Genomic DNA, 27,135 nt, shown 5'->3' with positions numbered 1-27,135 from the left:
CTGGAGCAGGAGGGAGAACCAGTGTTGGCGAGGCCACCGAGGAGCGATGAGAATCATGGTGGCTCTGTCCCTGCGGAGTTTGAATAGCGTCCGCAACATTAGAGGCAGTGGAGGAAAGGCATAGAGGAACCAATCCGTCCAGTCGAGCAGGAATGCATCCGGGGTCAGACGATGAGGAGAGTAGAGTCTGGAACAGAACTGGGGCAGCTGATGGTTGTGAGGAGCTGCAAAGAGGTCCACCTGAGGAGTGCCCCAGAGAGCAAAGATGGAGTGGAGTGTGGGAGGATCCAAGGTCCACTCGTGAGGTTGAAGGATGCGGCTGAGGTTGTCGGCCAGGGAGTTCTGTTCGCCCTGGATATAGACGGCCTTGAGGAAGAGACTGCGGGCCGTGGCCCAGGTCCAGATGCGGATGGCCTCCTGACAGAAGAGGGGAGATCCGGTGCCGCCTTGCTTGTTTATGTAGTACATGGCGACTTGGTTGTCTGTGCACAGGAGAAGAACCTGAGGATAGAGAAGGTGCTGGAAGGCCTTGAGAGCATAGAACATGGCCCTGAGTTCCAGGAAATTGATGTGATGTTGACGCTCCTGAGGGGTCCAGAGTCCCTGGGTGCGAAGATCTCCAATGTGAGCTCCCCATGCATAGGGGGAGGCATCTGTGGTTATGATCATGGAGTGAGGGGGTAGATGAAAGAGTAGACCCCTGGAAAGATTTGAGGAGTTCAACCACCATTGAAGAGATTGCTGAAGAGACGATGTCACAGAGATGGGATGAGAAAGAGGATCCGTGGTCTGTGACCATTGGTTGGCTAGAGTCCATTGAGGTGTCCTGAGGTGGAGTCGTGCCAGAGGAAGCACATGGACTGTCGAGGCCATGTGGCCCAGGAGGACCATCATTTGCCGAGCAGGAATAGAGCGACAAAGGAGCACCTGACGGCAGAGATGGAGCAGGGTTCGTTGGCGGTCTGAGGGGAGAAACGCTCTCATCAGAGTGGTGTCGAGGACGGCACCAATGAACTGAAGTCGCTGTGTGGGAAGGAGATGTGACTTGGGGTAGTTGATTTCGAACCCCAGGAGATGGAGGAAAGAGATGGTGTGTTGAGTGGCTTGTAGCACAAGCGGAGACGTAGGAGCTTTCACCAACCAATCGTCCAAGTATGGGAACACCTGGAGGTTGTGAGACCTGAGGAAGGCCGCCACCACAATAAGGCACTTGGTGAACACCCTGGGCGATGATGCGAGGCCAAAGGGTAGCACTTTGTACTGATAGTGGTGGTGCTGTACCTGAAATCGGAGGTAGCGACGTGAAGTCAGATGGATTGGAATGTGAGTGTAGGCCTCTTTGAGGTCTAGGGAACATAGCCAGTCGTGATGAGAGAGAAGAGGGTAAAGCGTGGCAAGGGAGAGCATCCTGAATTTTTCCTTGACGAGACACTTGTTGAGGTTCCGAAGATTGAGGATGGGACGGAGGTCTCCTGTCTTCTTGGGAACCAGGAAGTAGCGGGAGTAGAATCCCTGACCCCTTTGGTATGGGGGTACCTCTTCGATGGCATTGAGAAGAAGAAGGGATTGGACCTCCCTCAGGAGGAGGGGGGATTGAGAGGAGTGAGAAACAGACTCTATGGGAGGATTGTCTGGTGTAAGAGTCTGGAAGTTGAGAGAGTAGCCGTGGCGAATGATGTTGAGGACCCACAGGTCTGATGTAATGACCTCCCAACGGTTGAGGAAGAGTTGAAGGCGGCCTCCTATCGGCTGAGGAAGAGGCAATGATGGCAGGAGACTGGCTATGCCCTGGAGAAAAGAGTCAAAAGGGCTGAGATGGTTTTGACTGCGGGAGAGGCTTGGCAGGTTGGTGAGACTGTAAACATGCCTGAGTTTGGTGCTGCTGACGAGGCCGGCGAGACTGTTGTTGCTGAGGCGGGTTGAGAGGTCTGGCCGAGAACCTGCGTTGGTAGGAAGACTGCTGTTTGTAGGGGCGAGCAGGTAGAGTCTTCTTTTTAGGTTTGATTAGGGTATCCCACCTGGTCTCGTGTGCTGATAGTTTCTGGGTAGTTGAGTCCAGGAACTCCCCGAAGAGTTCATCACCAAGACAAGGTGCGTTAGCCAGGCGGTCTTGGTGATTAATGTCGAGGTCAGAAACTCTCAGCCAGGCCAAGCGCCTCATGGCAACAGCCATGGCAGATGCTCGAGAGGTCAGCTCAAAAGAGTCATAAATGGATCGCACCATAAATTTCAGGAGTTGGAGCAAACTGGAGATTTGTTGTTGGAAAACCAGGATCTTACACTCAGGGATGTACTTTTGTAAGGAGGAGAGTTGTTGCACCAAATGCTTCATATAGAAGGAGAAGTGGAAGGTGTAATTATTAGCCCTGTTGGCAAGCATGGAATTCTGATAAAGGCGCTTGCCAAATTTATCCATTGTTCTGCCCTCTCTGCCAGGAGGGGTGGAGGCATAAACACTGGAGCCCTGGGTTTTCTTTAAGGTGGACTCCACTAGAAGGGATTCATGGGGTAGTTGAGGTTTGGCGAACCCCGGGATAGGAATGACCCTGTATAAACTATCCAGTTTTCGAGGGGCACCCGGTACCGTGAGAGGGTTTTCCCAGTTTTTGTAAAAAGTTTCCCGTAAGATGTCATGGACGGGTAACTTTAAAAATTCTTTGGGAGGTTGTTCGAAGTCCAGGGCGTCCAGGAAAGCCTGGGACTTCTTAGAGTCGGATTCCAAAGGGATCGACAGAGCCGCCGACATTTCCCTTAGAAATTTTGTGAATGAGGACTGTTCAGGTTTGGAACTGGTATCGACCATCGATGGTTCCTCGTCCGTTGAGGAAGCCTCATCATCGGTACCGGGTGGGGATTCTTCCCATAAGTCCGGGTCCCTGACGTCGGTGTGCGCAGGACGGGACGGTGGTGCGGACGGCTCAGTGTGGCGAGTCTTAGAGAGAGATTTGCCAGAGTGCATCGAGACGGTTCCGGGGGAGGAAGACCGATACCGGTCCTGGTCTCGGGGGGACTGGTTTCGGTCTCGATGTCGGGGAGGGTCGGCATCAGAGCATGTTTGTACTGGAGGATTAAGTGGTTCAGCCGTGAGTACTGGCATGGAGGTGTTCAACGGTACCAATGGTGTCGACACCGGCAGTATGGTGCGAGGCTCGGGCCGGTCTGGTACCGGAAGGAGTGGGGCCAAAATTGCGGGCAACAAGTGCTGGAGTTGCTGTTGTAGTTGCTCCTGCAATTGGCTTTGGAGTATGGCCGCAATGCGGTCGTCCAGAGGGGGCACCGGTACCGCTTTTTTCTTTGTCGGTACCATAGGTGCCGCTCCATGCCCCGGCGATGAGGATGCCGATGACGAGGCACTCACCGAAATCGGGGCGGAGCGTTTGCGGGGTCGGCGTGATGCCGGGAGGACCGGCGTCGCCGGTGTGGCAGGAGGGCGCTCAAGGGAAGTGGAAGGCTTCTTAGCCGGCTTACCTGGTGCCAGCGACCCCGAGGAAGGATCAGGCGTCATCGAAGTAGTCGGTACCGACTTTTGCGGCGCCGTTGACGGCGCAGCCGATTCCATGGCAGATCCGGTACCGAAAAGGATATTCTGTTGGATCTGTCTATTTTTCAAAGTATGTTTTTTAAGAGTAGCACAGCGGGTGCAGGTGTCAGCCCGATGCTCTGGACCCAGGCACTGTAGACACCAATTGTGCGGGTCAGTGAGAGATATCGGGTGTGCACACCGCTGGCACTTCTTAAAGCCCGGCTGAGGGGGCATGAAGTGGAATACGGCCTCCGCAAAATCAAACCGGAGGCCTGTATGGTGGCAACAGGCCCCGCCGGGGCCGGCCCGAAAAATAAAGAAAAAACAAAGTTTTTTGGTTTTTTTTGCAAGTTAGAACGGAAAAGAAATCCGAAGGAAAAAGAAGAAAAAAGAAAGACAATTTCGCGAGCGGGAAGGCAAAATCCAATATTTCAACAGCCGTTGAAAACACATGCGTCTTCTTCGCTCAGCGGAAACGAAGAAACTGGGGACCACGCTCTCCTCCGTCGGGCGGGAAGGCACTCGCGCTTGCGCGGTGCGGCCATCTAGAACTTTCTAGTTAAAAGTGTCCGTACCGGGGCTCCGTCGGTGACGTCACCCATGCGTTAAGAATATGCTGCCTGCTTGTCCTGGGATAAAATAACTATAGGTAAATCAATAAACAAAGAAAAAAAAATACAAATCTCTGAGCAAACAGCACCATCTACTGGACAAATAAGAAATATGAACAGATCAATGTGAACTTATAAACATATTGCAAATAACAATGGTAAAGCATAAAATAAGCAACCAAAACAACAGTCCAAATGATCCACAGTGATATGATGCAAACAAGGAGCAAGAAGAGAAAACTGCGGAGCTGATGTTCGTGATGCTGGATTTGATTATATCACACAAAAAAGTAATTCTTTATACAGTCAACTGTATCCACATAGTTCGGAAAGTATGGACCTGACACGGGCCATTTTTCAACTCAACTGTTTTCCTCAGGGGTCCTAAGGATGATTCTTAAGCCAAGATAAACTGTGGATATTTGCAAGTTTGCAAATAAACTTTGAAAGCATTCAAACCAAGTTGCCAGAGCGCTCCAACATGGTTTGACTGTATAGAGAACTACTTTTTTTGTGTGATATAATAAAATCCGGCATCACAAACATCAACTCTGCAGTTTTCCCTTCTTGCTCCTTGTTTGCAAACATAAACAATATAAATATAAAAAGTGTGGATCACAATGCTGTTTATACTTCTTATATTTGTCCAGTAGATGGTGCTGTTTTCTCAAACATTTGTGTTCTTTTCTTTGTTTATTGGTTTAATGATTATTTCTCTTTTTGAACTGTGTTCCTAAACATCAGTTGATATCATCTTGGCTAGTGAGGTATGAGATTTTATCCTGTATTCACAATTTTTTATATATTAAAAATTATTTATGTTTTTAAGTCTCACCCACTTTGATGATATTGTATTTTGTATGGTGCATTATGTTTTCAGAAACTATTTTGTATATCATGTATATTATGGACAATTCTATGCATGTATTTTGTTTACGCTATGTTTATTTTTGTTATGCTTAATATTTTTAGTTTGTAAGGCGTGTTTTCCTTCTCCTGATGAAGGCTTACCAGCCAAACCACAGCCGTGTTGAAAGAAAGAGACTGCTTGGAATTGAGACAAAGGGACTGCTTTGAAATGTCTGTTCTTCCAGAGAGCAACTTGTTATTATTTGGAATATTCTATGCTTTATTAAAGGTGCTTTGGACTCCACAGTGTTCCACTTTGTTTATTTATTTGTTTGTTGACATCTCATGGAAATCTTTTTTCTCCTTTTGTTTTTTTTTCCTTATGTTCAGCATCTTTCTTCTGTGTCTCCTACACTTCCCTTTCTAATATTTCCCCCATGTCCATCTCCCTGCCTTCATCATCATTCTATGACCCCCCATCCTATTCCCTTGTGTCCAGCATCACTCCTCCGAGTCCCAATGCCCCCCCCCCCAAGTCCAGAATCTCCCTTCTGCATTGCTATTCTCCCCGATGTCTAGCCATCTTTCCTGTGTCCATAAATTCTTCCATATCTGGCATTGCCCCTCTGTGTCCATTTACCACCCCTATGCAGTGTTCCCCTTGTGTTCCTGTCCCTATGCTTTTATCCATGCTCAACATCTCCCCCCTTTTTTCATTTATTTCCCTTTGTCTAACTTCTCTCCTCTCTCTTACTCCCTTACACCAATGTGTCTTTTGCTCTCTTTCCTCCCTTTGCTGTGTTCAGTATTTCACTTCCTCTTCCTTCATCCCTTTGGTTCATCATCTTCTCTTTCTCTTCCCTTCTCTCTCCTCCTCCCTGCAGGTCCAACATCTCTCTCCCTTTCCTCCAGCTCTAGTCACCCCCTAACATGGGTCCAGCACCTCTCTCTCTTCCCTCCACATGGGTCTAGCACCCTGCAGGTCCAGTCCCTCTGTCCTTTCTAGCCCTAGTCCCACCCACATGAGTTCAGCACCTCTTTCCATTCCTTCTAGCTCCAGTCACCCCCCCTCCCTTGCAGTGCCAACACCCTCTTTGTCTCTTTTCTCCAGCCCCCATCTCCCTTCCACTCGGTCCCCAGACCAGGTCCAGCTCCAATCTCCCTTACACTCAGTCCCCAGAACAGGCCATAGCAGCAGAACCCCCCTCCCCCCCCCCACAAGTCCAGCAGCCCCCCTATGTGAGTTGGCACACCTAAACTTTCCTCCAACTCCCCTCTTGGCCCGTGCCTATCTTGCCTTTAGCCCCAGCTGCCAGAGAGAATTATCTTCAAAGACCTGCACTAAGGCCTTCCCTCTGCCAAGTCCCTTGTTGATGTAACTTCCAGTTTTGCAACAACATAGCTATAATAATCTACTACAATGTATTCAGTATGGGCCAACATCCCTTTTGCTTCTTGCCATCCTCCTGATATCTCCACTATGAAACACAAAACCAATACACCACTGTGTTTACCAGGACACAAACCAACATCCAGACATGTAATTTCCCCGTTTACTCACAGAGACTAGTAATGTCTACATTACAACTTCAATATAACCTCCTCCTACTATTGGACTGAACACCACTCTGTACACTAGGGGTGTCCAACCCGCGGGCCACATGTGGCTCCTTGAAGTATTTTGTGCGGCCCCGCTCACGCGCGAGGGCGACGTGGTGTTTTCCTCTACTGCCCCCGGGTGTTTACCGTCTTGCCGGCTCCCTCCTTTGTCTTGCTGCAGCGTTTGCTGGAAGCTGCGAGCAGCGGATCCTATGTGCCTCTTGCGGCTGACCCGGAAGTGTTAGGGAATGGCTTTGAGCGAATGCTGCAGGAAGATAGAGGGAGCCGGCAAGCAGGTAAACACCTGGGGGCGGCAGAGGAAAACACAGCATCACCCTCGAGCGTGAGCAGGGCTGCATTCATCTTGCAGAGAGAAGCCCATCCAGTGGTTTCTAGTCCTGAAGGGCAGCACAGAGTTCATTCATTCTCCCTTCCCTCCTTATGTATAGCTCATAGATTTGAGGGAACTTCAGGGACTAAGCCCTCTCTTCTCCAGTCTCATAAAGATCCAAGCTCTTCCCCTGTGCTAAAATTCTCTTTAAAATCAACGGACTTAGGAACTGGGAGTTACAGACACAAGCAGTGAGTAGCCCTTCAGGAGAAGGCAGAGGGCTGGGGGCAGCAGTGAAGAAGACAGAATGAAGGGAAAGATAGAGGGGAGCATGAGCCATAAGATGGAAGAATGGAGGGAGTGAAGGAAAGAGATGCAGAGGTGAGGGAGATAATAGAAAGGGAGAATTGGGTGTCTGAGAGAGAGAAAGAGATGGTGCAATTGGGGAGAGAGAAGGGGGAGCCTCCTGGACTTTTTTTTTTTTTTTTTTTTTAAGTACAGAGGGGGAGGGTATTAAAAGAAGTGCTAGATTGGATGTAGGGAGAGAGTTTATAGGGCCAGAAACAGAGGACAGAGATGGCCAGAAACAGGAGAGAGAGATGGTGGGCAATAATCTGAAGGGAGAGAAGTTGGATTTGGGGATGGAAGGGAGAAATGTTAGGCCTGTGGATGGAAGGCAGAGAGATGAAGCATCTCTCTTTTTCCCCTCCATTTCATTGTTCAGCATCAAGGGGGGAGGGAAGAAAAAACCCCAGAAAAGAGAGGGAGCAAAATGTTGGACCATGGGGATAGAGGAGCAGAGATGGACTAATAGGAGGGCAGGAGGGAAGAGAGCTGGGATAAGAAGATACTAGGAGATGGAAAGAAAGGAACAGGGAATTATAGCCTGACCAGAGGAGAGAGGGAAGGGGATTCTTAAAGTGGTGAGCCATGTGGATGAGGTCAAAATGGAGATGACAAGATGAGTGACAGAGGAGTAAGTACAGTGGTAGAAATGTGGTAATGGGGAGTAGATACCAGGAAATAGGAGGCTGAGAAAGGAGTGAGATGGGAAATGGGAGAGTTAGCGACTGAGAGAAGATGGAGAATTAAGAGGTGGCAGAATATTTAAAAAGAAGAAGGGTAAGAAAGAAGGCAAGATGAGTGGACAGAGGCAAAAAAGAAAAGAAGTTAAGAAAACTGAAAGGGAAAAATCAAAACGTTAGAGACAGGCATAAGAAGGAAATGGAACGAGAGAAAAGGAGAAAAAAAATGGACAGCAGACACTGGAAAGAGAATTAGTTGAAAACAGAGAAAAAGCAGAAAGAGAAACTGGGACCAAGATGATGGAACAAAAAACCTCCAGACAACAAGGTAGAAAAAATTGTTTTATTTTGAATTTATTAACTGGAATATGTTAGCTTTGGGATATGTGTATCACAATTATTTTTGTATTCAGTGGTGTAGTCATATACAGCTGATTTTGGGGAGGGACTGGAGCCCATAATTAGTGGATGGGCACCAAAGTTTCTCCCTGCCTGAGTGCAATTTATAAATACTTGAGCTAGTGGGGATTCCCAAGCCCTGCCAACTGAAGACATCTTCTTCCAGTCTGGCAACTCAAAATCTCCAAGCTTTGCAGCCAAAGGCAATATCCTCAAGCTGCCCCTGCTTTCATGCATGCATGAAAGCCAAGGGGGGGGAGGGAGGGCAGCCGCTCTGCAATATTGCTGCCAGCTGCAGAACTTGGGAAGTTGAAGGGGGAGGAGGTGGCCATCAGTTGGTGAGAATTGGGGATCCCCACTAGCTACAGCAGGGGAGATATTCATTTTAAGGGAGCCTAAACTCAAAATGGGAGGCCCAAAAAAGCAGTAATATTTACCCTGATTAAACTATCCTCCATGTGCGCTGCTGACAGCTGATTCAGCATCCCCACTCTGAAGAGGCTCACCGTAGCTGTAATAGAAGTGAATGGGAAAATCAGGAGCGCGCATCCCTGCTCAGAGTGGGGATGCGGAAGCCTGTGGCTGCTCCTACTGTCAGCGGTGCACATGGAGGATCACTCAGTCAGGGTAAGCATTTTTTGGGTTACTCTCCACAGTGTCCCTTTAATAAAGGTTTATTATTAGATACGTACATCTTCTATATCAGTGATTGCAAATTTGGGACCTGCTCAACCTTTTTTTGCTCATCGGCTAGTGTTAGTGTTTGTGCGGCCCCAGAAAATTTTTTTTCGGTCAATGCGGCCCAGGGAAGCCAAAAGGTTGGGCACCCCTGCTGTACACCGTTGCAACCTCCTCCTGCACCATTAGAATGCATCAACTCCCCTCTAGCCTCCCACATAATGCTCTGGGAATGTTTTGATCCGCTGGTCTGGGTAACAAGCTACATCTTACCTGATGTATTAACTTAACCTACAAGCTTGCCTCTAGTCTATATGCATGGACATTTAGAGGACAATATCTAAAAACCCTGGTTTCTCATGCTAATTTGAGAAATCCTTCCAGGTGTCTTAATAGCCTGACAAAACACGCACACATTCACATGGATGCTGAAAGGACAGACCTGGATGCCCCTCAACCAGGAAAGAGGGACATCACCCAGAGGGGTTTGAGGATCCTTCAAAAAAGAACGAATATCCCTAAAACCAATCCAGAGCAATACGCTGAGATTACAGCAGAAATATTCCCAGCTATAAAATAGAAATATCAAAAGTGCAATTAGAAGTATTTGGCCAAGTTATTCAAATCAAATAAACCACTTTCAAAGTTTTCATAATATTAGATTGCCTATTCACTAACAGAAGGAAAAATAAAATGAGATTCAGAGGCATTCAGGTCACCAAACAGAAAGACCCAGCCATACTGAAGAATACATTTCTTACCAAGTGGGTAACCAGTATCAATTTCTCTAGATTCCCATCCATCAATAACCAGTCATCATAGCAATATGTGAAAGTGTTTTATTTTGTCAGCACTGGGAGACAGAGATAACCAGAAACCAGATTCTCTGACTCAAGTACACCCAGGAAAATACATACATGGCTAATAGTAATAGTATACTTAATTACCTCACCTACTGTCTACTGTCTCAAGAATCAGACTGCCTATTACTAATAAGTGATATCTTCTGGCACCAACTATTCCTAATACAGTAGAAGCTTAGTTATCCGGATTGGTGGATGCTGGATAACTGTAGTTTTTGGTTGCTTGAGAGTTACTGTAAAAATAAGTTTGGTCTCCCTTCCCCACCTCACTCTATCATCCACCCAACCCCACTTGTAGTTTCAGTATCTGTTCTTCCCTTCTTTCTCTCCCCACTTCCTCAAACAGTAGAGCCAGTCCTGATAACCCCTCCCCCCCTTTGTTCACAAAGTAGCAGAGCATCTTGACAAATCACTCTCTCTCACTTGAAGCTGTAGTGGCAGCTGAAGAACAGGCAGCTTCTGGCCAGCCCCGGCAGGGCCTTTCTTCTACTGCATTGGAAGTAACGCAACAGAGGAAAGGCTCTGCTAGGGCTGGCTAGAAGCAGCCTGTTTACTAGCACTTCCTCTGCTCGCCAGCTGCCACTACAGCTTCGGGTGGGGCAGGGAGGGAGGGAGGAAGGGGGTTGTCAGGACAACCTCTTCTGCTTCAGGAACGGAGGGAGGGAGTTGTCAGGACCAGCTCTTTTGCTTCAGGAATGGAGGGAGGGTTGTCAGGATCAGTTCTATTGCTTTGGGAACGGAGGAAGAGAGGGGGTTGTCAGAACCAACTCTGCTCCTTTAGGAAGGGTTGTCAGGACTGGATGCCTGCTCCTTCGGGAATGGAGGAAGGGAGGGAGACTTGCGGCTGCCATGATGCTTCGGGAGCTGGAAGGAGGGGTTATGGGTCAGGAGAGAATGATGGGGAAAAAAATTTGTTCCTGTCTTCACCCCGTCCCCACAAGCTCAGTCCCCATCCCCGTTCCGTCCCTGCAAACCATCTGATCCCATCCACACAAGCCTCAAATAGTTATGATTTTATACTGAACTTATTTTATTAAAGTATAAAAAAACAATATTCTGTACAATTGTCATTTTATAAATCTGAGTTCTGGCTGCTAAACTAGAGGAAGAGATCTTCAGCTGGCAGGGCTTTGTTTATAAATGTTTATCAACACAGCTACAATACTACTTTATCCTGTCTGGCTTCTGTTTTCCTCACCTACTCATCATTCTCTTCCTTCCATCCATCCACTGTGCCTTCTCTCTGCCTCTTCCATATGGCATCTGCTCTGTTTCTATGCCTTTATCAAAAACTGTCTGTCTCTCCATTCCATCTCTCCCTCCTCCAATGGTCTGACATCTTTCTTCTAAACCTTCCATCTCTCACTCCCTCCCCAAATGGTTTTTAGCATCTCTCTCCTCCTTTCAGATCTGATATCTGTCTCCTCCCCTCCTCTAATGCTCTGGTATCTCTCTCTTTCCCTTCCTTTTCTGCTCTTCCTTCTCAATTTGTTTTCTCCCTCTTCTCTACTTTCTTACTTTTCAGTCCTCAATTTCCCTTCCATTGCGTCCACCTACAGCTTGCCACTAAAGAATGACATGGAGAAAAAAACTGTCCTGTCCCCGCCACCTCAATCCCTGCCACCTCCATCCACATCTCCGCCCTGTCCCTGCGACTTCAATCCCCGTCCCATCCCTGCAATCGGCATCCCCCAGCAGCATCCATACAAGTTCCAAACAGGTATGATTTTATATACCTGTACTTGTCTTTATTAATGAGTTCAGAACTCACAACTTCGGTTATTCATGGTTTTTGTCTAGGTGACCTACTCCTGCCTCCCGGACCTCTCAACATACTTTTTAAAACCTGGTGGTCTAGCAGTGAAGCAGGGCAGGAGCGAATTATAGACCGGTGAGTCTCACATCGATCGTGTGTAAACTCATGGAAACACTAACTAAACATAAATTAGACACAATCTTGAATGAGGGGAGTCTGCGGGATCCCAGTCAACATGGCTTCACCAAGGGTAGGTCCTGCCAATCCAATCTCATCAGCTTCTTTGACTGGGTAACAAGAAGGCTGGATTTGGGAGAGTCTTTGGACGTCGTATACCTGGACTTCAGCAAAGCTTCTGACAGCGTCCCACACCGCAGGCTACTGAGTAAGATGAAATCGATGAGGTTAGGAGAGACACTAACTGCATGGGTCAATGATTGGCTAAGTGGCAGACTCCAGAGGGTGGTGGTTAACGGTACCCTCTCTAACACATCGGAGGTGACCAGCGGAGTGCCGCAGGGCTCAGTCCTGGGTCCACTCCTTTTCAACATATTCATAGGGGATCTGACTCTGCAGGGTAAAGTAACATTATTTGCTGATGATGCCAAACTATGTAATATAGTAAGTGAATGCAATATACAGGGCACTATGGCACAGGATACTATGGCGCAGGACCTTACATTAGAAAGTTGGTCCTCGACCTGGCAGCTGGGCTTCAACGCCAAAAAATGTAAGGTCATGCACCTCGGAAGCAGAAATCCATGCAGAGCTTACACCTTGAATGGAGAAACTTTAACCAGGACTACAGAACGAGATTTAGGAGTAATCATCAGTGCTGACATGAAAACTGCCTCTCAAGTGGAGAAGGCTTCATCTAAGGCACGGCAGATGATGGGTTGTATCAAGAGAAGCTTTGTCACCCGGAAGCCTGAAGTCATAATGCCGTTGTACAGAACCATGGTGAGATGTGCTCAGAATCGAATCGGTTCAGCGGATGGCCACCAGGATGGTCTCGGGGCTCAAGGGTCTCTCGTACGAAGAAAGACTGAACAAATTGCAGCTCTACACTCTCGAAGAACATAGGGAGAGGGGAGACATGATTGAGACTTTTAAGTATATCACGGGACGTGTCGAGGTGGAAGATGATATTTTCTTTCTCAAAGGACCCTCAGCCACAAGAGGGCATCCGCTCAAACTCAGGGGAGGTAAATTTCATGGAGACGCCAGGAAGTACTTCTTCACGGAAAAAGTGATCGATCATTGGAACAAGCTTCCAGTGCAGGTGATCGAGGCCAGCAGCATCCCAGACTTTAAGAATAAATGGGATACCTATGTGGGATCCCTACGAGGATCAAGTCAAGGAATAGGGTCACTAAGGTATAAACTTAAAGGGGTGGGTCAGTAGAGTGGTAGTAGTCTTAAAGGGGGTCAGTAGACTTGAAAGGGTGGGTCAGTAGAGTGGGCAGACTTGATGGGCTATAGCCCTTTTCTGACATCATCTTTCTATGTTTCTATGATCTTCCTAGGCTCCTGCCTGCCCTTTACAGAACTGGGAACAAAAATAACTACTGAGTTCCCATCATGATCTTACGGCAATTCACGGCAGCCATTTTTGTTCCTGGCTCTGTACAGGGCAGGAGTGTAGAAAGAATTTGCTCCTGCCCCACTTTACCACCAAGCTTTAAAAAGTAAGTAAGATATAGTAGAACGAGAAAAGGTTCAAAAAACGACCAAGATAAGAGGGGATGGAACTCCTCTCATATCAGGAAAGACTAAAGGTTAGGACACTTCAGGCTGGAAAACAGATGGCTGAGGGGAGATATGACTTGAAGTTACAAAATCCTGAGCAGATTGATTTTTATGCCATCAGAAATTAAAGACTAGGGAAGTTACAGGGAAATACTTAAAAATCAATAGGAGGGAATATTTTTTCCCACTCAGAATAGTTAGTTCTACTGCATGGTCTAGAGTTTAAGTTAAGAAAGACTAAAACATGTGCAGAAGAGTGCCATTAGTTGATAGGAAGGGAATCTGTTATACAAGGAACATAAGAATAGCCTTGTTGGATCAGACCAGCTATGTTAACCACTAGCCTCTTAAACAGCTGTTTGAGGCTTCCCTTTCAGACTTTCCCCAAGATCCCCATTAACTGAATGCGGCCATTTTTGCCACATACAACAGGGCAGGCAAGCATTAGAAAAGTGTGCGACTGGGTAAAGAACAGTTTACCATTGGAGACCTTACCTTAGGACTCTCACCAACAATGCTGACTCCACAGTACACACCTCCTTTACCAATCCAGCTCCTCTGAGCTCTGCGAGTCACTCTGTATCGCTACTGCTGCACAGTAGAGAATGACATGGTGACAAAATTCATCACCGTTTCCGTCCCCGCGGATAACCGCGGGAAACCATCTTCATGTCATTCTTTAAGGAGAGAGGGAAGAATCAGAGTATAATTGGGCACAACCACTGACCCGCAAGATTTGCTTTGAAGAATGCTGGTGTAGAAGGACCGAGGTTGAAATAGTCACTAGAAAATGACATGGGATTATTTCCCACGGTTATCCGCGGGGACGGGAAAGGTGATGAATTTTGTCACCATGTCATTCTCTACTGCACAGCGCCCACCACATAACTACAACCCATTAAATAGGTTTCAAAAATGTGTATGGCAGTAGTGATTGGGTCCCCTCTTGTTACATCATAGTTTGGGGGGGAGAAGAGAGAAGATCCAACTGTGAACCTTACTAGCTTTAGGAGTCAACAGCAGAACAAAGACGATAACGACAACATGGCTGCCAGACCTTAGAAGGGCCAAGTCAACGACACAGTTATGGCAGTAAGGAACGAGGGGGTGCTTCCAACTGCGAGTACAAGGCTTTTCACCGCTCTCGCGGGCAGTGAAAAGTTTTGTCCCCATGCATGCAGAGACTTAGGCTTTAGCGTCTCCGTAGCCATGGGTCTGTTCAAGTGTCATTCTACTTGCCACCTCTTTCCCTCACCCCTTCCAGTATCTCACTAACTCTATCCTCTTCCCCCAATCCAGCATGTGCCTTTTTTTCTTTATCCCCTCCTTCCATCCAGTATGTGCTCTCTCTCTCTCCTCTCTACTTTCCAGAATCTGATCCCCTCTCTATCCTCTCCTATCCAGTGTCTGTTCCCCTCTCTCTCTTCCCTCCCCTCCCATCCAGCATCTGCTCCCCCTTCTCTCCTCCCCACTTCCCTTCAGTATCTGTTCCCCTATCCCCTTCTTTCTCCACCTCCCTTTAGCACCACTCAACATCTTCCCCTCATCGGGTCATCTCCCTCCCTTCCCCTCACCTTTGCGGGTGCTTTTCAGAGTTTTATCTTTCTGAGGTGTCCAGACATGGCCACCGTTCTCACAAGTCCTGTGCAACTGACCCCAAATTTCTCCTCTGACGCACCTTTCTGTTTCTGCCTCGGCGGCTTGTGTCAGAGGAGAAGTTTGGGGGCAGTTGCGCTGGACTTATGAGAACTGTTACCACATATGGACACTTCAGAAAGAAAAAAAAAGTCTAAAAAGTGCCCATGAAGGTGAGGGGAAGGGAAGGAGATGACTTGACGAGGGAAGAGATGCCCAAATGGTTTTTTTTGCTACTGGCGATCGTGAGGGACCAAGTGTCACAATCATGAGGAGGACTGTTGGCCTGGAGGGGTGTGAAGGGAAGCAATGCGACAGATACTTTACTGCGGGGACAAGGCCATTCACTGCTCCATGGGGCGGTTAATGGCCTTGTTCCCGTACCCGTGGCAACCAGTCTTTTTTCCTCCCTATTCCTGGGGATTACCCGCAGCTAGCTGCAGGTAACAGTAACCGTTTCATTCTCTAGTCAGGAGCACCACTTTGAATGTTGTCCAAGGAGAATGGGAGATCTTTTTTTTTTTTTTTTGCCAGTTGATTGAGAGTGCTCGTTAATTGAATACCGGTAAACTGAGATTCTATGAAGATCATAGCACAGGCTATCTGTGGCATGCAATAGTAAATCACTGGACTTAGTAAAAATGTGTGTTCAGTAACGTCAGCTTATGTACAGACTTCTCTTTTGCAGGTGGGCAATAGTCTTTAGAGAAAAATACTGAATGCTAAGGCACTGTGAATTTACCTAGATGCTTAAAAGCTAATCTGTTCCCAATCCATCCTGCAGACACAGTTAATTTATTCAGCTACTGAGAAGCTATGTCAGCAAAGGGGGAGGAGGATTAATCTGGTCATCATAATAACCCCTATCCCCCCACAGAGTGACAGATCAAAAGCCAGGCATCCAGGCCAGAAAAAACAGCTTATTTTGTGAATTTTAGCACAGCATATGAAAAGCCCCAGCATATGTGGGTAACGAAAAAAAATTCTGATGTGGCCACAAGCTACACAGAATAAAGGAAACTGCCATACTCTTAATTCCCTGGGTAACGAAAAAAAATTCTGATGTGGCCACAAGCTACACAGAATAAAGGAAACTGCCATACTCTTAATTCCTTCAGACTTATTTTTCCATATCCATAATCACTGCCTCTCCACAAAATCACAGTGATACATAATTCAACCACTGTCAAAAGTAGTATAAATTTCAGCATTATTTCTCTATTTTTTGAAACAGAATTTCAGGGGAAAGCGCGAACGCAGTCCCCCACTACCAGAAATTATGCAGTCGACTTTCCCGCATTTGGGGAAATCGCAGGGGTCAACCCACCCGAAGTGCAATGGATGAGCCTCACCCTGGGAGAACCACCTTCCTGATCATGGTATCTCCCCTGCCAGGTAAGTATGAGATGTTTTACAAAAGTCTGCCATGTCCTCTCTCAACTAGCACTGTACGCATAGGGGAGGTAATTCCACAGTCAGTTAAAAATCAACTCTTTCAAACAAAAATATCTTCCAAGTTGTGCACAGAATGTAAAACACACATTATATTCATTTAAGGACCCTAAAAAAGATGGTAATTTTAGCCCAGAAACTGTACATGATTTCCCAGAGTACTGTGCAGTTTTAAAATTTGCATATGTTGATCTCTGCCTGAAAGATGATACCCATCCTCCAGCTCTTTGCATATTTAAGCTCCAATAACACTACATTTTATTTCCTGTTGCTTTTAAATAGCAAAATCAAATCATTTTGGGTATTTTACAGCTCCCATATTTTGTAGAACTCCCTGGTGACCGATTCTGAAGCCTGTCTGTGTATGTGTGTGTGGGGGGGGGGGGAAGGGGAGAGGAAGTCAGAATACTTTCAATGTATAGCAAGGAAAGGTCCTTCTGTTGAAGAAGCAACTGGAGAGTGCAGCCTCAGAAATCTCTTTCCAGCCTTTAATGACTGCAAAGGGGAGAGAGACACAAAGGAAGGGAAACAAAGTACAGACATTACTCCCCTAAACTAAACCTTAGGTTTGTATATCGCATCATCTCTACATTCCCTCCCCCTTCTACATAGTGGTTTGCCAAGCCCCTTCCCTTCCTTTGTTTAAAAGCAAACTGAAAACCCACCTTTTTGATATAGTCTTCAATCCTTAACCCTACTCCTCTGCCCTCCAACCCAGCCATCTGATTAACCGTTCCCCTTACCTATTGGTTTTCCCCTTACTTGTCTTATTTACTATCATTAACTTGTATTTCCTTCCCCATTTTTTCCTTTTGTATCATATGTTTTGTCAAGTCAGTTGTACTTATTTGGTTTGTTTCCCCTCGATACCTGTAATTTACTATTTTATTGCTTTGTACATCGCTTAGAATTTTGAATAAGCAATTAATCAAATCCATAATAAACTTGAAACTTATCCATGACATCCTGTTTGTCTGTCTTGGCTGTTTAGATTGTACATCTGGTAGTGCTACAGAAATAATTAGTAGTACTACTTATTAACCACCTTTATGAGAGTCATCCAAAGCAGCATATATCGTGTTTCCCCCGAAAATAAGACCTACCCCCAAAATAAGCCCTAGTTGAACCACTGGATTCGCCGGCAGCAGCGCTTCCCCCGCCCCCCTCAGCCATGCACCCTACCCCCCCCCCCCCCCGCCCGAGCAGCCGAACCTCCGCTGACCCTTCCATCACTCCCTCCCATCCGAACCCTGCCGACCACAAGACCGACATAACTTCTTCCCAACGGCAGCAATCTAAACAGGCTGCTTCGCGGCCTTCTCCCGCCAGGGCATTCCTCTGCCACATCACTGATGATGTCATCAGCAATGCGGCACACAGATCACCCCGGCGGGAGAAGGCCGTGAACTCGTGAAGCAGCCTATTTAGATTGCTGCCGATGCTGCTGTTTGGAAGAAGGTATGTCGGTCTTGCGGCCGGCGGGATTCGGATGGGAGGGAGAGATGGAAGGGTCAGCGGTGGGGGAGATGGGAGGGAGGGATAGAAAAATGCTGCATGGGGGGATTGGAGAAAGAAAAGCTGTGCAACAGTTCTGCTGCACAAGGGATGGGAAGAATAGAAAGATGCTGTGCAAAGGTTCTGCTGCATGGGGGATGGGAGGGAGGGAAGGATACAAAGATGCTGCAGAAGGAGGGAACAAGGAGATAGGTGAGAGGGGAAGAAAGATGTTGCACATGTGGGGGAGAGAAAGAAGGGAGAAATGGGGTGGAGGAGAGGAAGGGAGAGAATAAGACCTACTACAAAAATAAGATCTAGTGCGTTTTTGGGCCCCAAATTAATACAAGACAGTGTCTTATTTTCGGGGAAACACAGTAGAGTTTAACATAAAACTTACAATGCTGTTAAGATCATAATAATAACATTTAAACAAATTCAAATAAATAAGGTAAACTTGGAAACAGCAAGTTGAAACCTGAGCTGTCCAAATTCGCCCTAGAGCAGTGTTTTTCAACCTTTTTTGGGCAAAGGCACACTTGTTTCATGAAAAAAATCACGAGGCACACCACCATTAGAAAATGTTAAAAAATTTAACTCTGTGCCTATATATAAAGTAATTCTCTTGAATAGGAATCAAATAAACACAAAGAAAGTATTTTATAATGCTGCCACCGCCAACAACACCGTTGGCGGCGGTGGCACTCAAGTGGCTAAAGAGCCGCAGTTTGCCGGCCTAGGGACAACACTGGAGGGTGGCCAGCTGTGCACCCCCTTGGGACGTAAACCCGGGGTGGGGCAGACCGCCCTCCCCCCACCCTGGTATGCCACTATCTGTACCTCACTCCCTCCCTATGACCAAAAATTCTCCTTTCTTCTATTCCCCGTGTACACAACCATCTCTTTCCCTCCCTTCCTCTCTCCAAAGTCCATGCCTTCTGTGTCCAAACACTCATTCCCTCCCCCACCTCAGCATCTCTTTCCCTCCCTTCCTCTCTCCCAAGTCCATTTCTTCTGTGTCCAAAAACGCATTCCCTCCCCCACCTCAGCATCTCTTTTCCTCCCTTCCTCTCTCCCAAGTCCATTTCTTCTGTGTCCAAAAACGCATTCCCTCCCCCACCTCAGCATCTCTTTCCCTCCCTTCCTCTCTCCCAAGTCCATTTCTTCTGTGTCCAAAAACGCATTCCCTCCCCCACCTCAGCATCTCTTTCCCTCCCTTCCTCTCTCCCAAGTCCATTTCTTCTGTGTCCAAAAACCCATTCCCTCCCCCACCTCAGCATCTCTTTCCCTCCCTTCCTCTCTCCCAAGTTCATGCCTTGTGTCCAAAACGCACTCCCTCCCCCCTTTTGTGTTCCGTGTTTGCCTCCCAGCCCATCTTTGCAACTTTCTCAGCAAAACGAAGCTCAAGCCGCGAGGCTTGTCTTCTGCTCCTGCCTGCCCTGCCGCGCACAAATAGCCGAACGGAAGTATTCTCCGACGTCAGCGCTGACGTCGGAGGGCAGGCTTTGCTTAAGCCCTCCCTCCGACGTCAGCGCTGACATCGGGGAACGCTTGCGATCGGCTATATGTTAGCTGCAGGGCAGGCAGGAACAGAAGACGAGCCTCGCGGCTCGAGATGTATTGAACTCCGCGGGTCCCCCGTCCAGCTCTCTCCTGTCCACGTGGGGCGGACCGCCCCTCTCCCTAGACTGGTGGTGCTGCCCTGATGGCGGCCCTGACCGTACGGCACACCAGGCAACATCTCGCGGCACACTAGTGTGCCGCGGAACAGCGGTTGAAAAACACTGCCCTAGAGGGGGCAGCCAACAGAACAAAAAAAACCAGGTACGTTACATGCTAGTTTTCTGCTGTCACTTCTTCCTCTGCTGCTGCTTGCATTCAATCACCTGAATACCTGCAGACAGCAGTTAGGTCATCCTCTGAAGGCCATGTGAGACCTTCCAGCTGCATCTACACTAATGAATCTGCAGTATTTTGCCCCTTAGAGCAGTGTTCTTCAACCTTTTTACAACTATGGACTGGCGAAAATAAAATAATTATTTTGTAGACCGGCAAACTATTAAGACTGAAATAAAAAAATTTTTAAACCCCATCACCGCCCCGTCCCTGCGAGCTCAGTCACGCAAACCATCTGATCCCATCCGCACAAGCCTCAAATAGTTATGATTTTATATTGAACATATTTTATTAAAGTTTAAAAAGAAACAATATTCTGTACAATTGTCATTTTATAAATACAGATAACAAAACCCCCGTCTCCCCTCTCCTTCACATATATCCCTTCTACTATCAAGAAAACTGAATAAGCCAAATTATTACATAATGCTACACAAATATCATGCTAACAGAATACCGTAGTCACACATGGCAGGAATGGTTAGGGGAGTGCAACTAGGGCAACTGCCCCCTGGTCAGAGAGAGCCCTAACATGCGCAAGTGCCTTCCTGCCCGAGTTAGGGCGCGCATCTCCTGTGAGGTACGTCAGTTCAGATAACTAGCTAAGAAGCCAACCAGGGGAGGTGGGTGAGTTGTGAAAATATCTGCCTGCCTGCTGTCCCTGGATAACAACTGTTGCGGTAAGTAACTGTGCTTTAACCCAGGACAAGCAGGCAGCATATTCTCAACATGTGGGTGACCTCCAAGCTAAGTATAATTGGATGGAGGGAGGGTTGGCAAATTAAGAAAACAAATTTTGTAAAACGGACTGGCCAAAATGGCCGTCCCTTCTGGAGAAAGTATCCAGACAATAATGAGAGGTGAAAGTATGAACCAAGGACCAAGTGGCAGCCTTGCAGATTTCCTCAATAGGAGTTGATCTGAGGAAAGCTACAGACGCCGCCATCGCTCTAACTTTGTGGCCCATGACTCGACCCTGCAGAGGGAGACCAGCCTGAGCATAGCAGAAGGAGATGCAAGCAGCCATCCAGTTGGATATGGTTCGCTTCGAGACAGGATGCTCCAACTTATTTGGATCGAAGGAGATGAAAAGTTGTGGGGCTGTTCTTTGAGGTTCAGTGCATTGCAAGTAGAAAGCCAAGGCACGTTTACAGTCCAAAGTATGAAGCGCAACTTTTCCAGGGTGAGAATGAGGCTTTGGAAAAAATACTGGAAGAACAATAGATTGGTTAATATGAAATTTGGAGACAACTTTAGGAAAGAATTTTGGATGAGTGCGGAGGACCACCTTGTCATGGTGGAAAACTGTGAAAGGTGGATCTGCAACCAAGGCTTGTAACTCACTGACTCTTCTAGCAGACGTGAGGGCAATGAGAAAGACAAATTTCCAAGTGAGATACTTGAAATGAGCCTTATCAATTGTTTCAAATGGAGGCTTCATCAATTGAGCCAGGACGACATTGAGATCCCAGACCACTGGAGGCGGTTTGAATGGTGAATTGACATTGAAAAGTCCTTTCTTGAAGCGGGAAACCACAGGATATGCAGACAGAGGTTTCCCCTCAAGAGGCTGATGGAAAGCAGTAATCGCACTAAGATGGACTTGGATAGATGTAGACTTGAGGCCAGAGTGCGATAAGTGAAGTAAATAATCCAAAACTGAAGACAAGGAGGTAGATATTGGCTCCATGTTGCGAGTAGTATACCAAGCAGAAAATCTAGTCCATTTCTGATTGTAACACTGCCTAGTGGACGGCTTTCTGGAAGCCTCTAAAATGTCCTGTACAGACTGAGAAAACTGTAGAGAAGCAGTTAAGGTTGAAAGGTACCAAGCTGTTAAGTGTAGAGACTGCAGGTTGGGATGCAGGAAGGACCCTTGACTCTGAGTAAGCAGAGAGGGAAAAACTGGTAGAGGCACAGACGGGGAGAGGAACCTTGGGGTAATAGTGTCCGAAGATCTAAAGGCAAAAAAACAGTGTGACAAGGCAGTGGCTGCTGCCAGAAGGAAGGCGGGCTGTATAAAGAGAGGCGTAGCCAGTAGAAGGAAGGTGTTGATGCCCCTGTACAGGTCATTGTTAAGGCCCCACTTGGAGTAAGAACATAAGCAATGCCTCCACTGGGTCAGACCCGAGGTCCATCATGCCCAGCAGTCCGCTCACGCGGCAGCCCAACAGGTCCAGGACCTGCGCAGTAGCTCCCTATCTATACCCCTCTATCCCTTTTTCCAGCAGGAATTTGTCCAATCCTTTCTTGAAATCCAGTACCGTACTCTGTCCTATTACGTCCTCTGGAAGTGCATTCCAGGTGTCCACCACACGCTGGGTAAAGAAAAATTTCCTAGCATTTGTTTTGAATCTGTCCCCTTCCAATTTTTCTGAATGCCCTCTTGTTCTAGTATGTTTTGAAAGTTTGAAGAATCTGTCCCTCTCTACTTTCTCTATGCCCTTCATGATCTTGTAGGTCTCTATCATATCTCCTCCGAGTCTCCGCTTTTCCAGGGAGAAGAGCCCCAGTCTCTCCAATCTTTCAGCGTATGAGAGGTTTTCCATGCCCTTAATCATTTGTGTCGCTCTCCTCTGGACCCTCTCAAGTGTTGCCATATCCTTCTTAAGGTATGGTGACCAATACTGAACACAGTACTCCAGGTGCGGGCGCACCATTGCCCGATACAACGGCAGGATGACTTCTTTTGTTCTGGTCATAATACCCTTCTTAATAATACCCAACATTCTGTTTGCCTTCTTCGCGGCTGCTGCACATTGTGCCGTTGACTTCATTGTTGTATCCACCAGTACACCCAAATCTCTTTCAAGGTTACTTCCCTCTAATACTAATCCCCCCATTTGGTAGCTGAACATCGGGTTCTTTCTCCCTATATGCATGACCTTACATTTCCCTACATTGAATTTCATCTGCCATTTATTCGCCCACTCCTCCAGTTTGTTTAGGTCCCTTTGTAGGTCCTCACACTCTTCCGTAGTTCTAACCCTTCTACAGAGTTCAGTGTCATCCGCAAATTTTATAACTTCACATTTCGTCCCCGTTTCCAGGTCATTAATAAATACATTAAACAGCAGCGGTCCCAGTACAGACCCTTGTGGAACTCCGCTCGTGACCTTCCTCCAGCCCGAGTAGTGACCCTTCACTCCAACCCTCTGTCTTCTGCCTGCCAACCAGTGTTTGACCCATCTGTGTACGTCCCCTTCCACCCCGTGGTTCCACAGCTTCCTAAGTACCTAAGCTCATGGGGTACCTTGTCAAAGGCCTTTTGGAAGTCGAGGTAAATGATGTCTATGGGTTCCCCTTTGTCCAACTGGCTGTTCACCCCCTCAAAGAAGTGCAATAAATTTGTTTGGCACGATCTTCCTTTGCAGAAGCCATGTTGGCTCGCTTTCATCAGCCCATGTTTTTCGATGTGCTCACAGATGCTGTCCTTTATCAGTGCTTCTACCATCTTGCCCGGAACCGATGTCAAACTTACCGGCCTGTAGTTTCCCGGGTCTCCTCTTGACCCCTTTTTAAAGATAGGTGTAACATTTGCTATCTTCCAGTCCTCCGGGATCTCCCCAGGTTTCAAGGATAGGTTGCAAACTTGTTGGAGTATTCCCACTATCTCATTTCTTAATTCCTTTAGTACCCTAGGGTGGATTCCATCCGGGCCTGGTGATTTGTCGCTTTTCAATCTATCTAACTGTTAGAGGACATCCTCATGGCTCACCTCTATTGTTGACAGTTTTTCTTCTTGATCACCATGGAAGATCACGTCAGGTTCTGGTACAGTGGATGTGTCCTCGCTTGTGAAGACTGACGAGAAGAATTTGTTTAACCTGTCGGCTACCTCTTCTTGCTCCTTTATCACTCCCTTTTTGTCTCCATCATCCAACGGTCCTACTTCCTCCCTCGCCGGTTGCTTCCCTTTAACATATCTGAAGAACGATTTGAAGTTTTTTGCCTGTGTTCAGTTTTGGAGACCACATCTGGCGAAGGACGTAAGAAGACTTGAAGCGGTCCAGAGGAGGGCGACAAAAATGATAGGAGGCTTGTGCCAGAAGACGTATGAGGAGAGACTGGAAGCCCTGAATATATATACCCTGAGATTTGCATATAATGGAAGTGACAGGTATGCAAATCTCTCTCATGCATATTCATTAGGGATATCTTGAAAACCTGACTGGATGGATGTCCCCCAGGACAGGGTTTGGGAACCACTGCCCTAGAGGAAAGGAGAGACAGGGGAGATATGATTAATACCCTTCAAGTATTTGAACGTCTGAATGTAGAACAAAATATTTTCCAGAGAAAGGAAAATGGTAAAACCAGAGGACATAATTTGAGGGGTGGTAGATTCAAAGGTAATGTTAGGAAATTCTACTTTACGGAGAGGATGATGGATGCCTGGAATGCGCTCCCGAGAGAGGTGGTGGAGATTAAAACTGTGACTGAGTTCAAAGAAGCGTGGGATGAACACAGAGGATCTAGAATCAGAAAATAATATTAAAAATTGAACTAAGGCCAGTACTGGGCAGACTTGCACGGTCTGTGGCTGTATATGGCCGTTTGGTGGAAGATGGGCTGGGGAGGGCTTCAATGGCTGGGAGGGTGTAGATGGGCTGGAGTAGGTTTTTAACGGAGATTTCGGCAGTAGGAACCCAAGCACAGTACCGGGTAGAGCTTTGGATTCTTGCCCAGAAATAGCTAAGAAGAAAAAATTTAAAAAATTTAAATCGAATCAGGTTGGGCAGACTGGATGGACCATTCGGGTCTTAATCTGCCATCATCTACTATGTTAAGCAGAGGCTCCCTGGTGCTGAGTTGAAGTAGAAGGGAGTACCACTGTTGTCTGGGCCAGCGAGGAGCTATCAGAATCATGTGGCATGTTCGGTCTTGAGTTTGACAAGAGTCTTGAGAATCAGAGGGAATGGAGTAAGGCATAGAGAAACCGATCTGTCCATTCCAGGAGGAAAGCATCTGCCTCGAGGCGGTGAGGCGAGTATATTCGGGAGCAGAACTGAGGCAGCTTGTTGTTGAGGGGAGACACAAAGAGGTCTATCTGAGGGGTCCCCCACTGAGCAAACACCTGATGTAGAGGCGAAGAATTGAGTGTCCATTCGTGAGATTGCAGAAGACGACTCAATTTGTCCGCCAGACAGTTGTGCTGACCTTGAATGTATACAGCTCTGAGAAAAATGTTGTGATGAACTGCCCAATCCCACAGCTTCAGAGCTTCTTGACAAAGGGAGTGAGATCCCGTGCCTCCCTGTTTGTTGACATAATACATGGCGACTTGGTTGTCCGTCCGGACAAGGACTACTTTGTCGTGAAGAAGATGTTGAAAAGCACTGAAAATCGCTCTGAGTTCCAACAGATTGATGTGACAGAGACGGTCTGTGGGAAACCAAAGGCCTTGAGCACGGAGACCCTCAAAATGGGCTCTCCCATGCGTAGGTTGACGAGTCTGTTGTGAGAACTTTTTGATGAGGAAGAGAGTTGAAAAGCAAACCTCTGGAAAGATTGGAAGAGCGCATCCACCAGTGGAAAGATTGTCTCAACAAAGGAGTTACTGTAATGTGTTGAGAGAGTGGGTCGGTAGCTTGCTGCCACTGAGATGCCAGGGTCCACTGAGGTATGCAAAGGTGAAGTCTGGCAAAAGGAGTCACGTAAACTGTAGAGGCCATGTGACCGTGTAGAATCATCATTTGTCTCACTGAAATTGATGCGAGAGGAGTCACTTGATGGCAAAGGCGAATAAGAGCATCTCGGCTTGGTTGAGGGAGGAACGCTCTGAGCCGGACAGTGTCCAGAATGGCCCCAATGAACTGAAGAGTTTGAGAGGGGTGCAACTGGGATTTTGGATAATTGACTTCGAACCCCAGAGGAACATAATAGTCTGTTGGGTTGCTGCAATAACCCCTTGTTGAGAGGGGGCTTTGATGAGCCAGTCGTCCAGGTATGAAAAACTTGAAGACCCTGGGTATGGAGGGCTGCAGCCACCACCACCAGACACTTCGTGAAAACTCTGGGGGATGAGGCGAGTCCGAAAGGAAGAACTCTGTATTGAAGATGAAGATTCCCCACCCGAAATCTTAAGTATCTGCGAGAGGCTGGATGGATTGGGATATGAGTGTAAGTCTCTTTGAGATCCAGAGAGCATAACCAATCCCCCTGATCCATCAGGGGATACAAAGTTGGTAAAGAAAGCATCCAAAACTTCACTTTGACTAGAAATTTGTTGAGAGCTCTGAGGTCCAGAATGGGTCGCAAATCCCCTGTCTTCTTTGGGACTAGAAAATAACGGGAATAAAACCCCGTGTCCTGTTAGTTCAAGGGAACCTCCTGGACAGCTCAAAGGCGAAGAAGAGCCTGAGCTTCCTGAAGGAGAAGGGGAAGTTGCGACGAACTGGAAGGAAACTCTCTTGGAGGGAGATCTGGAGGTACTTGAAGAAAGTGAAGTGAGTATCCCTCCCAAAGGATGTCGAGAACCTAGAGATCTGAGGTGATCAGCTCCCACTGGTGATAAGTGGTGAAGTCGACCTCCAATGGGCAGAAGAGAAGTCTGATGAAGGGAGGTTGGTATGCTCAGACTGAGAATATCAAAAAGACTGAGCTGGTTTAGCCGTAGCAGGAGTTTGAGGTTTCTGCTGTCTTTGCTGCTGTGGTGGATGTCTAGGCAGGGGCCTGGAGAAAGCTGGCATCGTTTTTTTGAGGATAACGACGTGATGGAGGCTTGTAAGGCCAAGCAGGAGTCTTAGGCTTCGGCCGAATCAAGGAGGCAAAAGAGCGCTCCTGTTCAGACAGATGCTTTGTAGCAGCCTCGATGGAATCATCAAAAAGTTCAGTCCCTTAGCAAGGCAATTTTGCTAGATGATCCTGTAAATTAGGGTCCATGTCCACAATGCGGAGCCAAGCAAGGCGACGCATAGCCACCACAAAGGCAGAAACTCTGGATGAGAGCTCAAAGGCATTGTATGTGGCTTGTAGCATGAAGAGTCGAAGCTGTGACAAGGTACAAATAATCTGTTTGAACTCAGGAAGACACTGCTCCTCAAGAGCCAGGAAAAACTTTAGGCATTATTTTGAGGAAGTAATTAAAATAAGCAGAAAAAATGTAATTGTAGTTGAGAATTCTATTGGCTATCATGGAATTCTGATATAGCCTGCGGCCAAACTTGTCCCTGGAGGGACCGCAGCATAGATCTTAGATGGTTCAGCTTTCTTTAATGAAGATTCCACAACTAAGGACTGGTGAGATAATTGGGATTTCTCAAACCCCTTACA

At 47.2% G+C, this 27,135-nt stretch overlaps 1 protein-coding gene and 1 non-coding gene across 4 annotated transcripts in view; both read right to left on the bottom strand.

The window, feature by feature from the left end:
- Positions 1 to 27,135, bottom strand: part of SLC38A9 (solute carrier family 38 member 9) — a 204,475-nt gene that overhangs the window by 133,348 nt on the left and 43,992 nt on the right. The window lies entirely within an intron of this gene.
- LOC117352757 lies at positions 16,258 to 16,421 on the bottom strand. The gene has a single exon (XR_004537821.1). It is a non-coding gene; the product is annotated as a U1 spliceosomal RNA (small nuclear RNA).

Source organism: Geotrypetes seraphini, chromosome 1, assembly GCF_902459505.1.
Source record: "Geotrypetes seraphini chromosome 1, aGeoSer1.1, whole genome shotgun sequence".
NCBI lineage: Eukaryota > Metazoa > Chordata > Amphibia > Gymnophiona > Dermophiidae > Geotrypetes > Geotrypetes seraphini.
This window is presented reverse-complemented; position numbering and strand designations above follow the sequence as displayed.